Below are 23025 nucleotides of genomic sequence, written 5' to 3'. Positions count from 1 at the left end.
AGAGGTGGTAACCGAGCCAGGAGCGGGGCTGGGAGGAGCAGAGCTGAGGTCCAGGGACCTGCTGAGGCTCACGTGTGGAGTGGAGGGCGTCCCTTACCTGCAAGGGAAAAATAACGTTTAGGCCCTGTCAAAATGTCTTCCCAGAAAAGTCTTTCATTCAAGTGGCCACGTGAAGCAGAGACCTACTATTTTTTTAAGGAAAACTACGGTCTGCCCTTCAGAAAGGCTCAACATGGGAGCTGGAGACCAAGGCTTTGGTCTGGGCTCCCCCCCAACTCACAGCGAGATCTGTCTTCACCAGGCTTCTCCTAATTGGCTTGACACAGAGATAGCACCAGCTTGCAGAGTGGCCGAGGGGACCCAGACTCTTGCTTGTGGTCAGTGTTTGCAAATGTGCAAAGGCCCCCAGGACTCTGCAGAATCACGTCTCCACAGACATATTGGGGGAGGTAGCAAGTCCTCCGCAGAGCGGGGACCGTGGCCTGTCTCCACGGCGGACCCCAATCATTTCCCAGGCTGTGGGCAGATTGACAGTGAAACAGCACTTGTCTGTATTCATCTGGGTCCGCGGCCAGGCCCATGGCAGTCGAGGTTCAAGAACATGCAAACTCGTGGATGGAAATGGCCCTGCTGCTGGCTCTCCAGCAGCCGGCACAGGCCTGTGGCACGCGGCCCAGCGGGAGCCGGGCTCTGTGGGGAATGAGAGGGGACGACCCCCCTCCAGGGCCCACTGTGTGATGTCCACAGTCCCCAGGAATGAAAATGAGACCTTTGTCAACCTGTCTTGCCAACTGCATATGTAGCAATTTGGATGTAAATAGCCCTTCCCAGATTCCTTTCTTTCTTCCTAATCAAGCACCCAGACCATTTCCTCCTTTGTGGGGCTCCTCTTTAGACCACTGGTGGAGAGGCACATAGTAGGCACTCAATAAATATTTGCCTAGTGTGTGACTGGGTGGTAATCCAGCACTAATCCCCTCTCTTCAGTTCCCCACCCCCAGGAAGAAATAAAAGACGTCCATTTGTGGCTCGGCCACATTCAGGCGAACTTCCATATTGCTGCCAAGTCCTGCCATCTGCCACCTCGGAGGTGCAGGTGCTGGGCAGCCTCGGCGCCCACAAAGCCCGGCCACGGGCACAAAGGCCCGATGTGCACTGATAATTGCTGAGCACACAGCCCTCGGCCGGTCAGGCTGATGCAAGTTTGCTGGGTCTGCTGAGATTTGCATACAGATGGCCAGTCACAGTGCAGGGCTGCCGCCTCCACTCGGGGCGGATGGCCTGCAGCCTTTAGAAGTGCGTGCGGCTTTGACGGCAGTCCAGCCGAAAGAGGCCTCATTCTGCCCTTGCTGAACAGTCAGTCCTTCAAGGGTCGCTTTGAAATGTGAAAAGAAAGGGGGAGACAGAGACAGAGAGACAGACTGAGAGACAGAGACAGGCAGATTGAGAAAGACACACAGCAGAGAGACAGAAAGAGACAGGGCACACAGAGACAGCGAGACAGGGAGAGTGAGAGACACAGTGAGAGAGACAGAGAGAGAGAGAGAGCTTAGAGGAAGGAGAAAAAAGCCAGTCCTTTTCTTTTGAGGCTGGGGAGCGCGGAGGGGAGCGAGCTGGGAAGGCAGCCAGGGGCTTGTGGGCAGGCTGCGGGAGCTGGGGAGATCTCTGCAGAGACACGGCCCCAGTCGCCCGGTTTCAGGCCATCCTCCTCCTGTTCTGAGGGGGCAATGGACTTTTGGAGTCTGAGATAAAAGTGAGGACCAGTCGGGTTAGAGGCACCTCTGTCACTTCGAAACGTCCAAAGCTGCAGCTCTTTTGAAACCAACAAAAAGAAAATCCTGGCACGGAAGGAATTTCAAAAAAAATCACGAATGAAAACACATATTCTGAAGGCTGAGCCGGACAAACCGTCCCTAACCCTAACCCCGAAATGCTGACTTTTGCTTCTTGTGTGTCTCTATCTTGCTGGGGAGAGTGGCCAGCCCAGGGCCACAGAGGGGCTCTGGGTGTCCAACACTTGAGCGGCAGGGCAGGGGTTGCCACCTCCCCGATTCAGCTCCGCTCTGGTTCACAACCAGCGGAGGGTTGGGCTCCTGCTTCCTAATACCCCTGGCCTCCAGCCCTGCCGTCAGCTCCCCCAGCCCACCGACTCCCGTGAAGGACCAAGGCTGGGGAAAAGAAAGGCCTTATTGAAGGAGCGTGGCCTCCCTTGTCCAAGCTAAATGAAAGGGAAATCGAATAGCAACAGAGAGCAGTGATTTCTCCTGTGCCTAACAGCACGTTTCGAACCTGCCGCTCGGCCCTGCGGCATCTCTGGAGAAATCTGGGGTCAGCCTTGCTTTTCGCTCTCGCTCATCCCCAGCAGCTGAGCCGGCTCCAAGACCTCCCTCCTGCTCTCCTGCCTTTTAGTGCTTGGCGCTGCTCAGTGGGCATTCTCGGGCCTCCCTGGGCTTGCCTGGACGCCTGCAGGACTCCTCTCCTGTGCGCTTAGCTACCCACCCCCTGCAGCCGCAGTGCTGTTTGCAAAACCCAGTTCCAATGGTAGCGTTCTCTGCCCTGGAACCACCCAAAGGCCAGCGAGTGTTGCCTGGAGACTAAAGACCAAGTTCTTCAGGTGGGCACCAAGCCTTGGTGGGCCAGATCCTCTCCTTCTGCAGCCCCTGCTCACCATGTCCTGCCCCTGACCCAGGGTGGGGGCTGCTCCTGGTTCCTTTCTAGCCCGGCTGTCTCTCCCCTGTTCCTTTGCTCACGTGGTTTCCGTCTGGCACGCCCCTCTCCTGTCCTGATGCGCGAGATGAGGCTCCTTTCTTCCTCCCGCCCACCCTCCTTTCCCTCTGCCGTCCAGCCAGTGAATTCTGTTTGGGTGGCGACCTTCCCCGGGGAGCGTGAGGCAGGGAGTGGGCCTCCTGACCTGGGGTGGCCGATCTTCCTCCCAGGCTGAGACAGCAGTTGCAGCCATCTGGATCCAGACACTGTGCTTGTGATTTTAGGTTTTCTTCATCAGAGGATGCCCTAGGGAGCGGCCAGTCTGAAGGAAAGGAGCTTCCTCAATAATTGTATCCTGCTTTCCACATCTGAAGCTCCGTGGGGGACCCCGGGGAAGGTCATTCCCAGAGGGGCCATCACCAACAGTCAATCACAACCGAGAAAAGGGGAATTACTGACAAGTTGACCGAGACACGACTCGGCTTTCAGGGGCTCTTTCTCTTTCCACCCTTTCTAGAGTCAGAGCCAAACTCACTTTAGGTGCCGTGACACATTCTTTGAACGACTGTTTGACTTGAGTCAGGAGTTTGATGGCTTCTTCTCTTAACATTTCTATTTCTTCTTCTATTAACAATTCTAGCTCTGAAATGTTAATATTGTCGCGTTCAGAAACATTTCCCTGTTGAGTGGCTTTCTGCTCTTTTCACTCATTGCAAGTCTTGCTTGTGAGTCCTGCTTTCTGGCCAAAAGCCAGACGATTGGGTACCTCCAGAAATGGAAAGATGGACCGTGGTTACGAACGTGTCACTCACAGGTGGCCTGGCAGGCGTGAGACCCTGTGTTCCATCCCAACGAAGGTCACAGGGAGTAGCGTCTCCAAGGCAATGGGCAGCTCGGTGAGAACGCCTTTCTGGACTTCCACTTCCCTCTTGTGTGACCCAGCCACGGGCAGGCCCATCTCCAGGGCCACACTGCGGGTGACTTCAGGGTGCTCACGTTAGGCAATTTGATCTCATTTTCAAACTGACTTTGCATCATTATTGGAAAGCCTACCCGGTGAGAAGGGAGAGAAGAGACAACGTCGGACGGACGACGGAAGCCCTGCTGCCAGGGCTGACGTGCTTGGGAGCCAGATACTTATGCTTGCTGAGCCTCGTTTTCCTTAGCTTAAAGATAATAACCCCCACTCTCGAGGCTTTTTGCAAAGATTATGTGAAATAATGTACACTCAGTGGAGCATCTGGCCAATAACAGGTGCTAAAAAGAAGTAGTTATTATTTATATTTATTATCACTAAGAATGAAATAAAAAAGGTGAAATAAACCTATGAGCAGGTTGGGTCTTTTACCCACAAGAAACTGTGAAACAGAAACAAATAATTATCATGCCTTCTCTGCTCAGAGTCTAATTGTACAGTATACTTCCATTTGCTACGTTTCCTCTATGGCAATTTCACAAGCGGGATGTTGTACTACCTTTATTTAGAGTATAAAATGCTGTGTGCCTATTTCCTCGCCACTTCAGGGGGCAATAAGCTCCTGAAATATATCATAAAGCCTCATTCAGGTCAATTCAGCTTAGTTCTATTCAGCAGATATTTCTAGAACGCAACAGACTTTTCTAGAAGAGTGAGGCACTATGGGGTGGGAAGCACAAAGATTGACTACTGGACCTTATGGTGTGGGAGCCATAAAAGGATTGCGGCAGTCACACGGACTTGGGTCCAAGGCTCCGACTCTGAGTCCTTCTTAGCAACTTCCTGTGTGACGGTCACTGAACTTCTCAGTCCTCACTCCCTTAACCGTAGAAGGGGGACTTGCAAATCTCTCTTGCAAGGTGGATGGGAGGCTGTGAGGAGAGACAGGATGATGACCAGCCTCAGGGGCTCGAGGGTCCTGCAGGCTGTCTTACAGGATGGACGAGGGTGCCCAGCGCCCTTAAATGAGGAGCTGCTTCGCGCATGCGTGCCAGCGGGGAAGCCGCCAAGGGGCATCGGGAGCGCTCTCCCACTGCGCAGCTCTCTGCGAGGCTTTCACTGTGTGCGCCCCCATTTCAGTCCTTAGAAACACAATCCCCAAATTTGTATGTTAATGCTAGAGATGGGGCCATTGGGAGATCATTAGCAGAGCTGAGATGGTGAGGGCGGGGCCCCTGTGTTGGCATTAGGTGGCTCTGTAAGAAGAGGAAGGGGGAGCCCCGCTAGCCCACTTGCCTGTCTCACCATGCCTTCCACCAACTCAGGATGCAGCGTGGCGCTCACCAGATGCTGGGTCGATGTCAGCGTGTGGACTTCCCAGCCTCTAGAATGGTGAGCCAAATAAACTTACTCTTTATAAATTACCTGGTGTCAGGGATTTTGTTACAGCAACAGAAAATGGACCCAGACGCTCTCCATCACCACTTCCCTCTGCTCCAGGCTGGATTCTTCCTGAGCTGTGGGCTGCAAGCCAGTGGTGGTGACAGGCCAGGGAGAAGCAAGCCAGCGTTTCAGAGTCGCCCAACCCTGAGTTGCTGGGAAATGGGGTCCGCCCAAGCCTCAGTTTCCTCCTTTGATAAATGGGGAATTTTGCCTCCTTGAACTACTTCCCAGGGTGAAGGGAGAAACTAGTAGGCAAACAGGAAAGGGCTCTATAAACAGTAAGTTGCTATATCAGTGTAAAAGTTTATTATCCAGTTTCCTAAAAGGGGGCACAGAGAAAACCCCATCAATTAATGATCTTCCTGAGTTCTTGCTATTCCAGCAACGGGATTTTGTTATAATGAGCAGCGGGGGAGCAATTGCCATTCCAGTCTACAACTTTTCTACTCAAAGTGTGGTCCGTGGACCAGTACCTTCAGCCTCACTGTGATTCCCATCCCACATTAAATAAAAAAGAATCACTTTTTAATGAAATACCCCCCAAAGTCGTGTGTACATTAAAGCGTGAGAAGTTCTTCTCTATAGGTCCTGGTGTTAAAAGAGAAGAACGAGAGCTGATTACACTGCTCAGAAGGAAATGAACCATGGAAAGACAAGCTGAGCAGAGGCCCAGGAGGAGAAGGGTGAGTCACCCCAGACATCTACCTTCAGTGCTTCGGGTGGCTTGGGACGACATCAGAACTAATTTCAAACAGTGAAGGAGAAAGGGAAAGGAGAGAATATTGTCACAATATGGGGGTCCACACACACCATCGCCTGCTCTCTTGGGGGCAGTGTCTCCAGGGCCTCCCTCAGTCATGGGTGGGTCAGCCCTGGTGGTCACAATTCCTGGGACAAGCCCCTCAGGTGCTCTGCAAGAGAATCCAGGAGGCACGGCTGTCTCAGCCGAGGCTTCGTTCTTTCCAAGATCCCTCCTCGCTCAGTCGGCATCATCAAGGCGCCTCATGAGGAGCCAGCATTTAGGAACTCTTCGTTATCAATTAGTTAATCATTAGGTCAACCTGCACTTATCGATGGCTGGCTCACTCAGCTGAGAGGCACGCTGACATTTTTACTGTGAGAAGATAAATCAGAGGTGGATCCGATGCCTGCCCGGGTGCTGTCCGACTCTCTGGTCTTTCACCACGGGGTCCTTCACTCAGAAGCCTTTCTCCTCCGTTTGCTTCTCAATTTAATGTTGAATGAGGGACCTAACTCGGCTGTCGCCTCTGCAGTGAGACCCTGATCTCGGGTGCAAGCCTCAGGCTCATCAGTGTCGGGTGTGAGTGGCTGGACGCTGAGGATCTGGGAAGGGGACTCACATCCCTTGCCAGGGAGCCCCTGTGTCATGGGGGTGGTATGACGGTGGCACTTTCTAGGTGTTTTGCAGTGACTGACTCCTGTCATCCTCATGAGCACCTTTCTAGGTAGGGATTACTATCCCTATTTTGCACACACAAAAAACTGAGATTCAGCAGTGCTGGGATTTATATTCCACATCCTCCGGCTCCTGGGCTCCCTTGCTTCCTCCCATGCAGATTCTCAGAGGGGGAGGTGGACGAGGAGAGGCAGGAGAGAGAGAGATGGAAGGCCCCTGGGAGTGTCCCCTGGCTGCCAGATACTCCTGGAAGTCCAGTTTGGGAGAGGGTCCATCTGGTGATTTCTACTACGGGCCATTCCAGCCATCGTCCACCTCTACAGCCTGTATGTGGATGTCTCCAGGGTGGAAATCAGGACCCACAACTCCAAACATCTGGACGGGCTAGGATGGAGGCCTCTTCCAGCTGTCATGCTCCTGGACACCACAAGACAAGGAGAAAAATCTCTCGCTTTTCTTTCTTTCTTCCTCAAGTTTTTTTCCCCCTCTTTCTTTGTTTCTTTCATGGGTGTGCTTAGCCATTATAACTGGTTAGAAGCCAGAGATAGTTAGGCGTCCTCTGGTTGGAACACAAATGGCCCTGTTAGCTGTGGACTGCATCCAAGCTCCTGAACAGCCACACGAAAAGATCTCCATATAAATGGTTCCTTCAGGACCCCCCTTTGAATGCCTTCTTGGTCTTGGGGGTCTGAAATGGAGCCAATTTGAGGGAGTTCCAAGCGTTTCCCCCAGGGGCCTCTTTCCCCAGAGCTTTTCAAAGCCATCGCAGAGGTCCAGTCCTCCTCTCTAACTAGGGACTCCCGCCTTTGTGAGGATTCTGGACAACTTGCTTTCTAGGCTCCGGACACCTCTGCCCGCTATGCTTTGAAAGTGCACAGACTGGGCTGGTGTGTCCTGTAGTTTGAAGACACCACCCGGGACCATCATCTGCACACAGTAGGTTTGTTACTTTAACTCCGAAATATATAAAAACTGCACGGGTGTGCAGGAATGTGCTTGGTTCAGGATCACACTGATGGCCACTACATGGTGTCCATACGGTTACTAATGACACCTTTGAAAAAATCAGTGACATATATGGTCTTGAACATGTAAGGGAGAACTTCCACGAGCTCTCTGACGTTCCAGGTTTTCGTAGCATGAATGTGAGCCCTGTGCTTGTTCATTAGTCATAGTAAAGGCCAGATCACTTCAGCAAAGGCTGAAGGACAGGGTTGGTCTCAGTTGCACAGAACAGTAGGGACAGGGGTGGACTATGCACATGTCAGGGTCTGTCTTCCCCCCAGGATGACTTGGTCTCTTTGAACCGGTTTCCTCATAATGATTTGCAGTGAGGCCTTTGCTCACATGAGATAATGAGAAATGTTTAGCAAATTTTAAGCTTCTTTGTATTTTGTTTGAGTCTAATTTTTAGAAGGTAGTAAACTGGGCTTTAAAACATATATTATATTAAATTTATAATAATATAATGATGAACATATATGAAATATATACTATGTATGTATATAACAAATTCTGCCTGAACTCTCCCTGTATGGACAGTATTACTGTGTTCTAAATGCTGTGGGTGGAAGAGGGGCTGAGCTCCAGAGAGGTTTAGTAACCATCCGAGTCCTCGTAGCCTGGTATCTGGTCTGAAGGACATTTTCCCAAATCCTGAACTCCACATGTTTCCCCTTCTCACCGGCCAGGAAGCAGGTCTCGCTTCCCCTCTCCCAAAGTGGCCATGGTGCTGGACCTTGGACAATCTCCTTTCCTCTGGGTCTTGGTTTCCTCATCTGTAAAGTGGACATCATGGACTTGAAGGTGCATAGCACCCTGCCCATTCCAGACTTGTGAGCATTCAGCTTCTTGTTCACCAGCAGACAGCTTCAGAAAGAACGTGCTCGGTTCAAAAGTCCAAATCTCCCCTTAGTTAGAATTGATTTCTCCTTCCAGAGTGAGAAAAGCATTTTCTCCGAGCTTGGTTCTGACAGGTATCGAACTGTCCTGCGTCTTCTTGAGGGTCGGGAATACAGCCCACAAAGGTTTTTATCTTCCGAACACCATGGAAGGACGGGTCAGGAGATGCTTGTTGAATTGAAAACCTCTCAGGAAGTTGGCCAGCATCTTGACAACTTGTTCTGCTATCGTTGAAATGGTGATTAAAAAAAAAAGAAAAAAGAAACTGTGGGAACCACGATAAAATGATCAAGACATGGGATCCATGGAAACGGCAGATGCTGAGATGGTCTCTATGCTCTGAGGAACCCATAAAATGCATGCCCTGGGACCAAGGTGGGAGCCATAACTAACAATAATACCACCAGTAGCAACTCATGTCTGTTGAACCTATATGGGTCGGCTGGTTTTCTAAGCCTTTCAAATGTACTTTTCCACATAATGGGCACAAACTCCTGAGAAAGGCAGTGTTACTATCCCCATTTTACAGATGAGAAAACCAAGGCTTAAGGAGCTAAGCGGCTTGCCTGGGATCACGCGGCTAGTGAACGCAGAACTGGGGCACACTTGTCAGCACTTCCTCCTCGGCAGGTGTTCCCCAGTGATTAACCCAGCCTGCCTCCACCACTGCCTTCTTAGGGGGGTTATTTCTATCCCCATTTTACCCTCAAAGAAGCCTGAGACGTGGAGAGGACTCAGTGGAGCCAGGAGGTGCTATCAGCTGAGATTTGCAGAAAGCCAAAGTGGAAGCAGCATGGCGCCAGGTGTGGGCCTGGCTTCTGAGGTCATCTTCCTGGGTTCCCGTCCCTGCCCCACCACTGGGGGCTGTGTGAACTTGGGCAAGTTGCTTAAGCACTCTGTGCCTTGGTTTCCTCATCTGTAAAATGATGCCGGTGGTATCAGGGTTTTGGGTGAAACTGAAGAGAGCAAAGGACTGGACTGCCTGGCACGTGGGGGAGAGCATCCTGGATCAGGCTCAGCGTGCTCAAGGGACAGAAGAATCCCAGGGCTGGGGTGTGGAGACAGGGCAGGAACAAGGACTCAGCGGAGAGCCCGCGCTCTCTCACACGGCACAGCCCCCAAGATCAGCACAATTCGGAGTGTGGAGACATTCAGGTTCTGAAACTGTTCTCGTGTCATTCAATCCGTAAATATTTTGGAGGGAACTTGAAAATGGAATGAAAGAAAAAAAGAAAATCAGTCCTGAGATTGAATCAAACTGGCTCTCTCGCTGTGGAATCTGGAAGTCATGTTTTCCTCTCTGGTCAGGGAACTGGCCCTCCTCCATCATATTGTTCTTGTTATCATTATGATGATGATCACCCTAATGCAATAATTAAAAATAATTATTACCCTTGTTTACCAATTTGCGAAAGTGCTTTACAAACGGAGCGGCCCTCATTTATATATAAAGAAGGAAAGTCCACTAATGAGCAGAGAGCCGGGTACTGTCAGCTGGTGCTTTGATGTGTTAATTACAAGTCATTCTAATCTTATTATTAAAGAACAACTTCTGCCAGGCGGGGAACCCAGTTGTAAATACCACATGCACTTGAAATGAATCTGTCGCCCTGCATTTTGAACACGCCTACCATCTCTACAGCTGTTTATTGAGCAGCTACTGAGCTCAGCGCTATGGCTGACTTTTCAGGGGAATAAGAAAAAAATTGATAAAGGAGGTGTCTTGGCTGTCAGGGTCCAGCTGGGGATGCAGGAGGATCTATATGAAAAGGAGAGGGCCAGTGTTTGAAGTTGGACGTGACTGTGGGCGCCTTGTGACTCTGAACAAGTCGTTTTATGTTTTCTAGCTGCAGTTTCTTTAACAAATAGAGACAGTAACGGGAGCAGGATAATGCATCTGGACTTGGGAAACAAAATGGGTTCTGACAACTCGCGGCTCTGGGGTCTCCGCTGTATTAGTATCTCTGTGCTTCAGTGGTCTACCTGTGAAATGAGGCTGGTAACAGCTCCTGCTCTGAGGTTGCTCTGCAGATCAGCTTAGTGGCATACAGAGTTTAGAATGAGGCCTGAAAAAAATGGTCCTTTAGTTAAATAAATAGGCATGATATCTCATGATATTGCTGTCAAAGTCAAATAGCATACAAAGTTCTTTAGTACAGAACTTTGTACTTAACAGACATCCAAATACTGTTGTTTCTCCAGGTTTTGTTCTTGACTTTCCTTTCAAAATACTGTACCAGGGGCATCATCTGCTAACTGATTGGTGCACAGAGGCGTAGACCGGCAGCCATACGTTTGCATTAATTAAATATCTAACTGCTAGGCCCGCTGTAAATAAATTAAATCAAATTGGCTGGACTTGGAACCCAGGCCCCAACATTTGACGGTGACTCTAACATTTGGCCAAGGTGGAGACCAGTCTCCAAGACCATCAGCCTTCTAGCAGGGTCCCCGGTGGTGGCCAGAGGAGGTTTGAGGTTTGAGGTTTGATGAGCTCTGGAGTTTGTCGTCTCCGTCCCATCACTGAGAAGCGGAGCTTCTCCTGCAGATAAATCGTTACTGGTCCCAGTGATGAGTGGGGTACACAGGGTGCATCGTGGAGTGAGATGAGCCAAGTTCTCTCCTCGTGGAACTTTCGTGGAACGTGGAGGTGGACATGCATGTGAGGCAGGAAAGCAGGACGCATGTGGAGTGACCTGGGCTGGGCTCAGGGTGGCCAAGCCCCAAGTGAGACGATGGTGCCGTAGTGTGAAGAGCCTTCAGGGAGAGGGACAGGAAGCAGTGGGGCTGACAGAGGGCGAGTGAAGAGGAAGCTTGGAGCGCGCGGGGCTGAGGAGGTGGCTGAGTGTCCTTGGACCTGCCACAGACAGGAGCACCGGAGGCTTTGGTGCAGGGTTAGATCTGGCCTGGAGTGCATCCTGGGGGAGGGGCGCGGTGCAGGGAGAAGGACTGGGAGGCCGTGGCAGAGGGCAGTGGGCATGGTCAGGGCCAGGAGGTCTTTGGAGGAAGAGCCAAGAGGACTCACTGCTGGACGGGACCCAGAGGGTACAGAAAGACACGGGGTCACCGTCATTCCCAGGTGTCTGGCCTGAACAATTCAGTGGACAGGGCCATTTCTACATGGGGAAGACTCAGGGAGGAGGAGGTAGAAAGGGCGCAAGCAAGAGGGAGAGCAGAAAAGGGGACGAGACAGGAGACCCAGGACTCTGCCTGAGGTGTGGGTGCCACGAGGACATCCGGGTGGAACTGTCTGAAGCTCAGGGGAGGTGAGCTGAGATCTCAGGTGGGCAGGCAGCACGGTGCAGGGGTGACATGGAGGCTGTGACGCTGGTGGACGCCCCCCTTCCTGGGGCTCACCTGGCCCTCCTTGCAGCCTCTTGGCTGAGCTCAGCTCCCTGACATTCTGGAGGCCCCTTTCCCACTGTCTGAGAGACACAGTGGGGTCTCCCTGGCCTCTTCTCTGGTTTGGGTGTCTTGGGCTGCTACCTGTGACCAGGCTGGGGCAGGCTAGAGGGGTTAAAAGCTCACGTGATCTCTGGGAATGCAGGCCACTCAGAGTCTGGTGTGCGTCATTCTGGTGCAGGAGCATTTGGGAGCGACTGTGATCCCACCTCGGAGTAGTCATGAATTCCCAGCAATGACATTGCAAGTACTGCACAGAATAGCACCCGGAGGGGGCTCGGACCAGAGTGATTTAAACCACTTTTATTTTTCTCTCTGGAAGCAGAGCTGAGCTGGTTGCCTTAGCAAACCCATCTCAGCCATCTCAAAGCTGAGCTTTGGATTTCTTTTCCAACCGCTTCCTGGAAGCAGTCCAGGAGAAGGAGGCCTCACCTGGGAACCTGGCTGAGTGAGCTAGGCAAGTCGCTGAGCCTTTGGGAGCCACAGTTCATCTCCAGCACAGGAAGGTGGGGCGGGAGCTTTGGGTCCTGATGATCTGCTTTGGTAAAGCAGATTTCTCCCTCTGCTCCTGCTAAGGAAGTGAGACAGAGAAAGGTGGGTGCCTACATCCTGCGGGGCTCCCTCATCCTGCCTTAAAAGGTAAAGGGCCAGGGCTGGGCATGGTGGCGCACACCGTAATCCAGAGACCCAGGAGGCTGAGGCAGGAGGATTGCACGTTGAAGGCCAGCCTTGGTGACTAGGTAGGACCCTGTCTCAAATAAAAGATAAAAAGGGCTGGGGATGTAGCCGAGTGGTAGAGCCTCCCTGGGTTCAGTCGCCAGTATTGGCGGGGTGGGGGAGGGAAAGGAAGAGTAGAGTGGGCCGGGTAGTAATGGAAGCCCTGCGGATTCTAGGATGGGAAGTGGCGAGGGAGTCCGAAGGAGGATTCCATATGATCCATTTCATTGTTTTGCTCTCATATTCTTACTGTCCATAAAGCACAACATTACCGCATCTTTACTATGTACTAGCAAATTATGTGAGATAAATGTGTTGGATCTTTTACTTCTCATTTGAAATGCTACATTCTCCCCTGTTTTCAATTTTTGGAATGATTTTGTACACAAACAACCTCTAAGATAAACAATGAGATTTTGAAGATTACAAACTCTCTCTTTTTTTTTTTTGCAGTGCTGGGGATTGAACCCAGGGCCTTGTGCTTGCAAGGCAAGCACTCTACCAACGGAACTATGTCCCCAGCTCTATGATTTTTTTCTGTTTTTCACATTTTCATCCTCTGGTTGCTTTTCTTTTCCACGCCTTCGTGGTAGTGGTCATTTTTAGTTAGGGGCAAGCCTTCAGACGGGCTCCCGTGTCCTTCTGGTGGTGCATCCTTGCTGCCTGTACATTACTTTATTCTTACAAAAATCCAAAGAGATAATGTTAGTACTTAAGTTTTTGTAGATGATGAAGTGGAGGATTGTCCAGGCCACGTGGCAAAGTTGGGATTCCACCTTCATCACTCAGCTCTAAACTCTCAACTGTGACACCATAGAATCTGTTTGAAGAGATGAGATTAATATGAAAGAAATAATCAGTAAGTAGCTGCCATGATGTCCCGATTTCAACTCTTGAAATTTAATTGCCATTGTGATGGTATTGGAGGTGGGACCTTTAGAGATGTTAAGGTCATGACTATGCCATTAGTGGGAGTGGGCTTGTTATCACGGGTGTGGCTTTGCCCGCTATTTCTCTCTCACCCTGTCTTCGCTCTTCCACGTTGTTATGGATCAAGAAGGCTCTTGTCAGATGCTGGTGTGTTCGTATTTGACTTTCCCCAGAACTGTGAATTAATACTTTTCTATTTGTTGTAAGTTACCCAGTCTCAGATATTCTGTTACAGCAGCACATCATGATCTAAGACAGTAGCATAGAGTGGCATATGACTTTTGATCAATTCTTTGAATATCTATTGAGTTCTAATCACAGGTCAAGTTCTGTGTCCTCAAGGAGCTTACTTTTTAGTAAGTACAAATCTCTGTGATCATGGTAGAGGGTATGAGAGGAATTCAGCATGGGCTGGGGAAACCTGAAGTGACTTCCGGGATGGAACGGGATGCAGTCCTCGAAGCCTCATTAAGAACTTGCCTGGGAAGAGGCATTGCAGGCAGGGGATGGTGTGAGTAAGGGTCCAGAGGGGAACCAGGTAGGGGAGGAGGTGGTAGAAGCCCCTCTTGTCTCTGACCACCAGGCTCCTCCAGGAAGGAGGAGGGAGCTTGATCAAGCACACTGTATAAATGATTCTGAAATGGCCAAAAAGCCATCATTTTTTGCAATGTAAGGAAATGCAAGGGTTATGAGAAGAACTGTACCCAAACGGTCTTTGTTGTTTCATTGTGATGTTTTTCAATGGTGCTCTATTTCAAATGGGATTTAGAGTGGCATGTTATGGTAGCTGCTCCAGGGCAGAGGTCATATTTGATTGGTATCTGTGTCCTCAGTGATCACCATACTGTCTGGTTCTTAAAAAGTGAACTAATATTTTCTTCTAAAACATGCATCATCTTTGGCTCGAAATTCCATTCTGTGTTCCTGAGAACGTATTGCATAGAAGCAATCAGAGTTGCAGACAAAACTCAAAACCAAGGATGCTTATCACAGGAGCGTTTGTATCCAAAACAAAATAAAACTTTAGAAAGAAGCCACAGGGAATTCCTCGTCACCCTGCGGTCTTCCAGGTATGATCTCGAGGAACTGGATGTAGATATCAAATAGCAGGTTTATGGAGCATTTTAAATCACGTAAGAATATTCTTAGGATATGCAAGTAACTGAAAATATTCAGGGGCTGAAAGGATAAACACAAAATGATCCTACAAGACAGAAAAACACCCAGCAAGCAATACCCTACAGGCAGCAGCCAGTGCTTTCTCAGATAGTTGCGGTTTTCTTCTTGCTTTTCTCTGAGTTCTAGAATGAGTATTTCTGACTCTTAGACAAAACAAAAGGCATGGAAGCTCAGAGATTAAGGTTATTTTTGCCACCTAAGACAGAACAGGAAAAGTCCTGAGGGACAGGGACTTGCTGGGTGGGGTGGGCGGAGGGGACTGCAGGGGACCAATCTGGGAAGAGGGAGGAGGTCACAGAGTTGGTGAGATGATGGGCTGGGACCCCACCTCGGTGGCTCCCGCCCCCGTTCCAGGGCTACCTGAAGAGGTGGCCGGGCTAACGCTGGGGGAAAACTTCAATTTTATGGTGATTAGGGGCACCAGTGGGCTGGGCAATCAGCGGCGGCTTTGATCTGGTTAACCTCGCTGGGGGTCAGGCCACTCTGACCCCATGGTGTTCTCTCTCCAAAGCCGCAGCCGGTCAGCGCTCCCATTGTTTACGGCCTACATTAACTCCCGGGCCAAAGAACAGGGCCCACTCCCCACGGCCCTGCCTCCCGCCCAAGTGGGCCAGCTTTGTTCCCACCCCTCGGCCCCCATTGTGCCTACTCAGGGGTAAAAAGCCTGTGTTCATTTCCTCACTCTAATGGCTCCATCCCCTTCCAGCCCGTAAGCATTTTGTCGCTGTGACCCCAGAGGTTATTTGGGACTTTGATCTTCCTACCTAGAGCCTGGCTCCCAAGCTGTCCTTGCAGCTCACCCACCACCCAGAAGGTGTGCTGACAGGGCCGGGGGCCTTGGGCTGGCAAGCGCTTGGAGGCCCAGCGGGCCGGCTCCCGGGGAGGCATTTCAGTCCCCTCTCTGTCACAGACTCGGGCCTCCTCAAAACTCAGGATCCCGAGGGCCTGGGTGTTCTGCCCTCCAGGAAGGCACGGAAGGAACTTGGCTTAGGCCCTCCAGCCCTCCCGGGGCCTCCCGATGGGACCCGCCTGCCTCCTCTCTGACTCAGCCCAGCGCTTCAGGAACTGCTCCGGGAGGACCCCTTTGCTCTCCACGTGCTCTTGTCCTGCTCTGGTGTTTTAGTTACTGTGACTGAAAGACCTGACAAGAACACTTGCAGAGGAGGAAAAGTTTATTTTGGGGCTTCCGGTTTCAGAAGTCTCAGTCCACAGAAGGCTGGCTCCATTCCTTGGGGCTCAAGGGGAGGCAGAATATCATGGAGGAAGAGTGGGAGAGAGCAAAGCAGCTCACATGATGATCAGCAGGAGAGAGGGAGAGAGAGGGAGAGAGGAAGAGAGGGAGAGAGAGAGAGAGAATTCACTTGCCAAATACAAGATATATACCTCAGGCGCACACCCCAATGCCCACCTCCTCCAGCCACACCCTACCTGCCTTTAGTTACCACCCAGTTAATCCTCTCAGGGGATTAATTCACTGGCTAGGTTAAGGCTCTCATAACCCAATCATTTCTCTAACTCTTCTTGCATTGTCTCATACATGAGCTTTTGGGGTCATGTCATCTCTAAACTGTGGCACCTGGGATGTCCGATCCTCCTTGGCTTCCACGAGCTCTCTCCTGACTGTGCCTGTAGCACAGGACTCACAGTCCTGAGGTAGCACTTCTGTGATCAGTTACTGCCAGTGTAGCCACTTCCCCTCACACCAAGGCCACGCTGACCATGAGTGTCATGAAGGCAAGCGTCATGGTTGCTTTGCTGGATCCCTCCACCCTGCCCTGCTGTGCTTCCCAGTACCCAGGACAATGGAAGGGTAACGTTCAGTCACTTCAAGCCAGGTGTAGGTGACTTCTTACTATTTTAGAAGGAATTTTATAGTGTAGACAGGAATAAATGCGGCACATGGACCCACATCTTCTGAATCAGGATCTAGGGGTTAAGGAGTGGTAGAGGTATTGGGGAAGGCTTTGATGAGTTTTTAAAAACGTCTTCAGGATTCATTTGCTTACTTATTTAGACAAATAGGAATAGAGCACCTTCACTGGTTGATTCTGACGCTGCTCTTAGCACTGGAAATGCAGAAGGAAAGCGAACCTAGCTCCATCTGTGCTGGGCTCCCGGCTGGTACATAGAGACACCACGACCCACCACGGGGGTAGGATGGGTAAATTACTAAGTGTGTTGAATCCTGCATAGAGGGAGGAGCTGGACCACAAAGGAAGGTTAAACTTACCAAGACAGATGCAAAATGTCCATAACAAACTTTTTAGGCAATATTGCATAGTGTGGGGGAATTAATCTACTTCCTCCAAAGTGAACAATCTCAGTTCAAATTCCAGTTAATGGCTTTGGAGAAACTACACTAAAGCATCAAACGACAAGTTAAATACAGCCCTTTCTGTCCGCCTCTAGACAGCGGATGTACTTTATTGACATTTGTCTCTATGCCTTTCAGGAAATTTGGGCTCGCCCGTCGGCAGCCGGCCAGATCTCCTGTTGCTCTGTGCCCGTGGCTCCAGGAATCCACCTAGAGTTCCCTCTTCAGCAGGGGAGTATGTGCTGGCCTATTAGCTGCTCCTTGGAGCCCAGATTTAACACCATCCAAAAAGTAGCCCGTGTTTCCCATTACCGGAGTCCTTCATTCATCCGTTGTTGTGTTTCCGATCTCTAATGAATGATTGGCCAGTCAGGGAGTTCTCGTTTATTCATTCCTCAAATGTTTTACTAAGTGCTTAGAACAGTGTTGGTTTAGGAGATAAAAATGCATACAGGGTGGTCTCCACCTTGAAGAAAATTACTTTAGTAAGGGTATGCTGAGATGCTGAGTTGAGGAGACAAAACATCAGGGAGCCCTAGAAGGGGCTGGAACCATGACTCCCAGGTGGGGGAGGCTCAAGGAAGGCAGGAGCTATGCTGGACTGGATTAGCCTTGAAGGCTTCTGGAAGGTTCAGGAACCAGTTGGTGAGGAAATGAGTTGGGGGAGAATCCTGTTTGAGGTCAGAAGGAAGGTGGATTATGGGAAGACCCTGGGGACAGGGAAGCCTTGGTATAGGGATCTAACAGCACCCGCAGCCAGGCTCTGACCTTGTCTGTGACCTTTGGGGATGGGGACTGTGTGCCCCATCAGTGTGGGCTCTCTGTTGGACCCTCCCACGATGGCCTCTCTGACCACCATCTCCAGCAGGCTGCCAGAGTACCAAAGTTACCTGCTGCTCTCCAGAACTACTTCTACCATTTAGAAACTTTCTAGCAACACATAAAACCTGCCATCCTCCAAAAGGGTTTGCACGGTCTGTCGAGATGATTTTTGAGAAGACTTCCTGCTTCTAAACTGTCCTGGTGTTGGGCTGGGTGGCATCCTCTCCTGCCCCCGCCCCCTGGATGTGTGGATAGATACTTCCGAACATGCTGTCTGGATAATTATTTGCCTTTCTCCTAAGGAAAAGCTAATTATTAGAAGGAATCCCAGCGTAATTACACAGTTAGGCTTAGTGTCTTTATGCACATCGCTTCCTGACGAAGACGTCCCTTTACCCTGCAGCCGTTTGTTGGAGGAGGGAACCATCATTTCTGATTCTGTCTAGCTTTCCCCCCTTTTTTCCTGCCCCTCCCTGGTGACCCTTGGGGTAGGTAGACTGAGTCAGGCTCTCGGAGACTAGGAATGGGACAGTGGGGCCTCCCAGATGTCGCTCCTTCATAGTGTCCCTGAAGGGGAGTCACTAGAGCTGTCCCCGAGGAGAAGGCCAGTGCCCAGGAGGTCCGGGCACTTGACTGGCCTCTCTCTGCCTGTAGCAGTTGAAGTGGCATTTGAACCTGGATCTGCGGCCGGACAGCTGATCCTTCTCCATGGCGGCCCCAGGATGCTCGCCTGGGCGTCAGGGTGTCCCATGCAGAGCAGCCTGGGAGGGAGGAGGAGAGAGGAGCACGCTGTCAGGGTGATGGAGACTCACTCTGGCGCTCTGGACTAGGGAGGGGTGTCCTGCAGGGAGGGTGGGGACAGGGTCTGGGGGAGGCAGTACACCCCACCCTGGGAGCTTCACCAGTGGTGCTCGTATCCCTGTGGGCCCATCCCTGTCCCAGCAGAGACCATGGCGAACTCTGAAGAGAAAGTGCCACTGAGGAGGGAGGGCCTGTCGGCCTCGACGTCTCCACAAGGAGCAACGGGCCAGGAGACATGATGGGGCTAGTCCAGGCGTGGGAAGGAACAGGGCAAAGAACTGAGCAAAGGCAGATGCACCATGCTGCTGGAAGTGAGTCCAGGGGCAGGGGCGCTTTTCTGAGCACATGGGGGCTGTGGACCATGGCCACGCAGCGCCACTGTGGATCCTTATCTGGAGTGGGGAGGAAGGAACAGGTGCTTTGAAAGGTCTCTTCCTATTTTGACACTCTGTGGTTCAATGTTTAAAGTATATTTAAATATTTATGGTAGTGCTTGGACACCTTGATCTAGGATCTGTCACTAATTCCCTTTGGCCTAGTGATTCCACTTTGGAAAAATCTTTCTGAAGGAAATAGGTACATAAACAAGGATGTTCATCACAGCATTGTTTATGCCATGAGGAAAAATTGGGAATAACCTAAAGATCCAACAATAGGGGATTCACTGTGTAAACAGTGTTACATCCTCACAATGGGTTTTTAGACAGTGATTGAAAGGATGTTTATGATGACTTGATAAAAGCACAGGGAAGTGGCTATGTCATAAGGTAATGAGGGATGATGGGATACAAAATTATGTATTTAGTCACAATTAGGAAAACAGTTTCAAAGAGCAAGAGATGCACAATTATAGAACTGAAAGGGATTTAACAAATAATCTACCTTTCTAATAATAAAAGATAAACCTTATTAACATATTTTTAAAAACTAAAATGCAAAACAACTGTGACAAAAATAACAAAAATCCCAGTGCAAGGGCCAGTTGACTTCTGCTTCTCTTTGGGCGAACTGAGTGCTTGGGAAGGACGGAGGCTGCTCTGGAGGGGGCCCTGGAGGGTGTGGGGCTGGCAAGCGGGAGGACCTCAGAGCAAGGGGTTGGCCTCTTGTGATTTCTACTCCCCAGAGGCTGGCACTGCAGCCCCGAGTCACACTGAGTTCCAGGACCGGTCAGGACCAGTTGGATGACGACATGATGATGGTTGTGTCCCTCTGTCCAGGGTTTTGCAAAATGTGAAGATGGCCTAACTTCTGCCTTGAATCCCCTGGGATTCAAGTGGCTGAGTGGTCTTGGCCAGGTATAGACTTTGGGCTCAAACACGCCCTCTATTTCTTGTTCTTTCTGGATTTGGGGTTTCATGAGTCAATGATGGAGTTAACACACAGGCCCCAGGGAGGCAGGCCCGCAGGGGTTTAAGGGCGGTCCTGTCTGCGGAGAACCAATGCAGGAGGGTTCGGCCGTGAGCTCCTTTCTGTGGGGATCTTCTTAGCTAAGTGGGGCCCAGACCCAGCGGCTTCCTCCTTTGCTGGTGAGGTGTTTCCCTGGTTGTGAGTCTGAGCTGTGACCATCCCAGTTTTAAATTGGCTAGTGTCGCTAAAGACTTGGCATTGCAGGCGGTCCTCATTGTGTGAGCAAGCACTAAATTAGTCCCACAAAGGAGACTACTTCACCGCCAGCCTGCTCTGCTACCCATGAGAACGCCCCTCTCCCCAGGACAAAGGGGTGGCCGGCCGGCCGGTCGATGCACTCATGGAGGGCTTGCGTGTGGTCAGGGGTGAGCGTGGCTCCTGACTCTGCCCACGGGCCCCCTGCTCTGGTCTTCCACCTGCTCAGCACCAGTTCTGTGAACACTTTTAGGTTCCTTGGCTGTAAGCAAAACCTTCCCGATGCTGCTGGAGGGAGATTTCGCAAACGTGAGTGATACCTGTTTTCTGACCCTCTGACTCCCAGAAACCCTAGAAGCCCCAAGATAACCAGAAAAGCTTGGAGACTTAGATGTCGAGGATCTGGGGGGTCACAGAGAGACTGCGTCATCTAGAAGACTAACCTAGTGAATGCCGACTCTTCTGCCACGATGGCCCCAACTCTGCAGGGCCTTGGAGGCTTCATGATCCCTTTTCCAAAGGCAGACGTTCTGGGTGAAGCCTCGTCTTCAGCCATTACTGTAACCGTTGTGAGGTTAAGTCAGTAGGGATGGGTCAGGGTGCTGGCTGGGTTCTGAGAAGTACAGCTGCGCAAAAGTAAACCCAGATAGGAGGACAGGGGAGACCGCGGAACACCCTCTCTGATCTCCGGGGATTAGGTTTTGTCTGCTTTTAAGTGTAGTTTTAGGCTAAGCCTGAAGCGTGATTTGTGTGAGGTGCAGAGAACCTGGGAAACCATCTCAAAGGGGGGTGGGGTGGGGTTAGGAGAGACAGTGAGGCAGGCAGTGACCTGCTGATGTGGGATGCACAGGAGGGGACAGCAGGGCTCAGCTCTTCGTCCAGGAAATGAGGGGTGGCCGAGATGACCTCCAGAGTCACTTCCGACTCTCTGCATTCACTCTCTGTTCTTAGAGTCCAACTCCAGGGCAGGGAGTCGTGGTGACTCTTCACGGCAGATGTCACCAGGGACTGGTCCTCAGTCTTTTGCCTGCCTGGTCAGTGAAAGCTGGCTTCAGCCAACTGCCGTGGAGAAGCAGCTTCGGATCTGCTGGTCCTTCGTTGATGCCAGAGCACTGTGTTGTCATGGAGTCAGGATTGAAGGAGGCAACGGGACGGTGCAAAATCGAACTGGTGACCGCGTGACTCTCTGCAGATTCCCTGCGATGCTGTCGTGAAGTTCTTAATCCCCTGTCCCGCTCAGGCACCGTGACTATGAAAAGGACCCTTGAACGTCTGAGCCATGGTGTTGGGGTGGTGCAGCCCAGGCCCAGTGAAGGAAGGATCTTCCCGCCACCAGTCCCAAGAAGAATGGAGAGGCTGGCGGTTAGCTCAGCGGTAGAACGCTGTGTGGCATGTGTGCAGCCCTGGGTTTCATCCCCAGCACCGCAGGGGGGGAAAGAAATTGAAGCAAGTCACCAGGTCCCTGTTTCCTTGACCTCTAGACCTGGGTTCATCTCCCTGTGCCCTGTGCCACCCCCAGGCAGGGCTCGCTGGCGTTTCCTGCCTCATGTGTACAATTGTGAGGATTTATTGTAGCTGGGATTTTGTTTCAAGCCTTTAATATGATTAGCAAACATCAAATATCAAAAGGTTATCTAGTAAACACCTCCCGTCCATGCCGTGGATGTTATGGTCAGCTTGGGATTGAAGTCGAGTCACATTTCAAAACAGATGCGATTTCAAGGGGCCAGCGCCAGGCCTCCCACATCTGCTGTGATCGTTCGTGTGCGGTAAATGGCATTGTCGGGGAGCTCGGCTGTAAAACTCGGCCTGGTCAGCAGGACCCGCTCACAATGCAGGGAGCTTTCCGGGGATTTTAAAAGTGCAGTCTCGCACTCTGAGACCCGTGGGCCGTCTGCCGGGGCCGCACCCAGCCGGCTGGTTAAGACTGGGATGTTCAAACCCAACATTTATTATCTTTGACCCAAATTCAAGTGAAGCTTTTTGAGGCTTCCAGGAGCAGTGCAGGCAGAAGGAGAAAAGAGACACGGAGGCCTTGCAACAGAAGAACGTGGTGCCCCCGAAACCCACCCTTCCAGCCAAGGAAGCAGTTTCATTCAGAGATTTAAAAAAAAAAAAAAATGTATCGCTCTCTTTGGCGTCAAAGTGAAGAATGAACCTAACTCCCCATTAGCGGTGGGTCCCTTGGAACCGTGGTTGTTGTGGCTGGACACACTGCATATTCTTGCATGTGTCAGGGCAGAGGCTGGGCTCTGCCGGGTGCCACTGAGCTCCCCAGCTCGTCTTTGGGGATGCTGGGCGTGTGTCGGTGTGGGCGTGCGTGCATGGGAGGTGTGTGGCTCTGATCACGGCAGCTCGGTCACCCCCATTGTCTTGCTGCTTTGCTCTTCTTCCTGGTTCACATGGCAGGCAGGGGACATTCTATCTGGGGGGCTAATGTTTCTCTGGGCGCCACAGCCCATGGGTTTGAGTGACCCGTTCCAGCTGTTTCTGGCAGCAGCTCCAAAGCTGGCGGTCGCCCGGCGGGTGGTAGGGTGGGTTACACCGTGGAGAATGCGTTCCTAATGGGGCAACAGCTGCCACCACCCAGAGCCCCAGGAGTTGGTGTAATGAGAGAAATTGTTCTCTGCTGCTGGCTCTGGCAGATTTCACCCATAAACGAAGATTTGCTGCTTCCAGCAGGGGAGGCGTTTGTTTGGTTAGATTCCTAGAAACTGGTGAGGAGCTGGGGCTGCCCGGTGAGGAAGTCACCAAGCAGCGCTCGGAGAAAGCTGCTTCCTCTGTACCCCAGCCGGGGCTCATCCGGGTCATCCTGACCCTGCCCACAGGCTGCGTTGATGCTGAAGATCCAGGGTAGCTGGATTTCCCAGGGCG

Source organism: Sciurus carolinensis, chromosome 13, assembly GCF_902686445.1.
Source record: "Sciurus carolinensis chromosome 13, mSciCar1.2, whole genome shotgun sequence".
Taxonomy (NCBI): domain Eukaryota; kingdom Metazoa; phylum Chordata; class Mammalia; order Rodentia; family Sciuridae; genus Sciurus; species Sciurus carolinensis.
Note: the sequence above shows the minus strand (reverse complement) of the source record.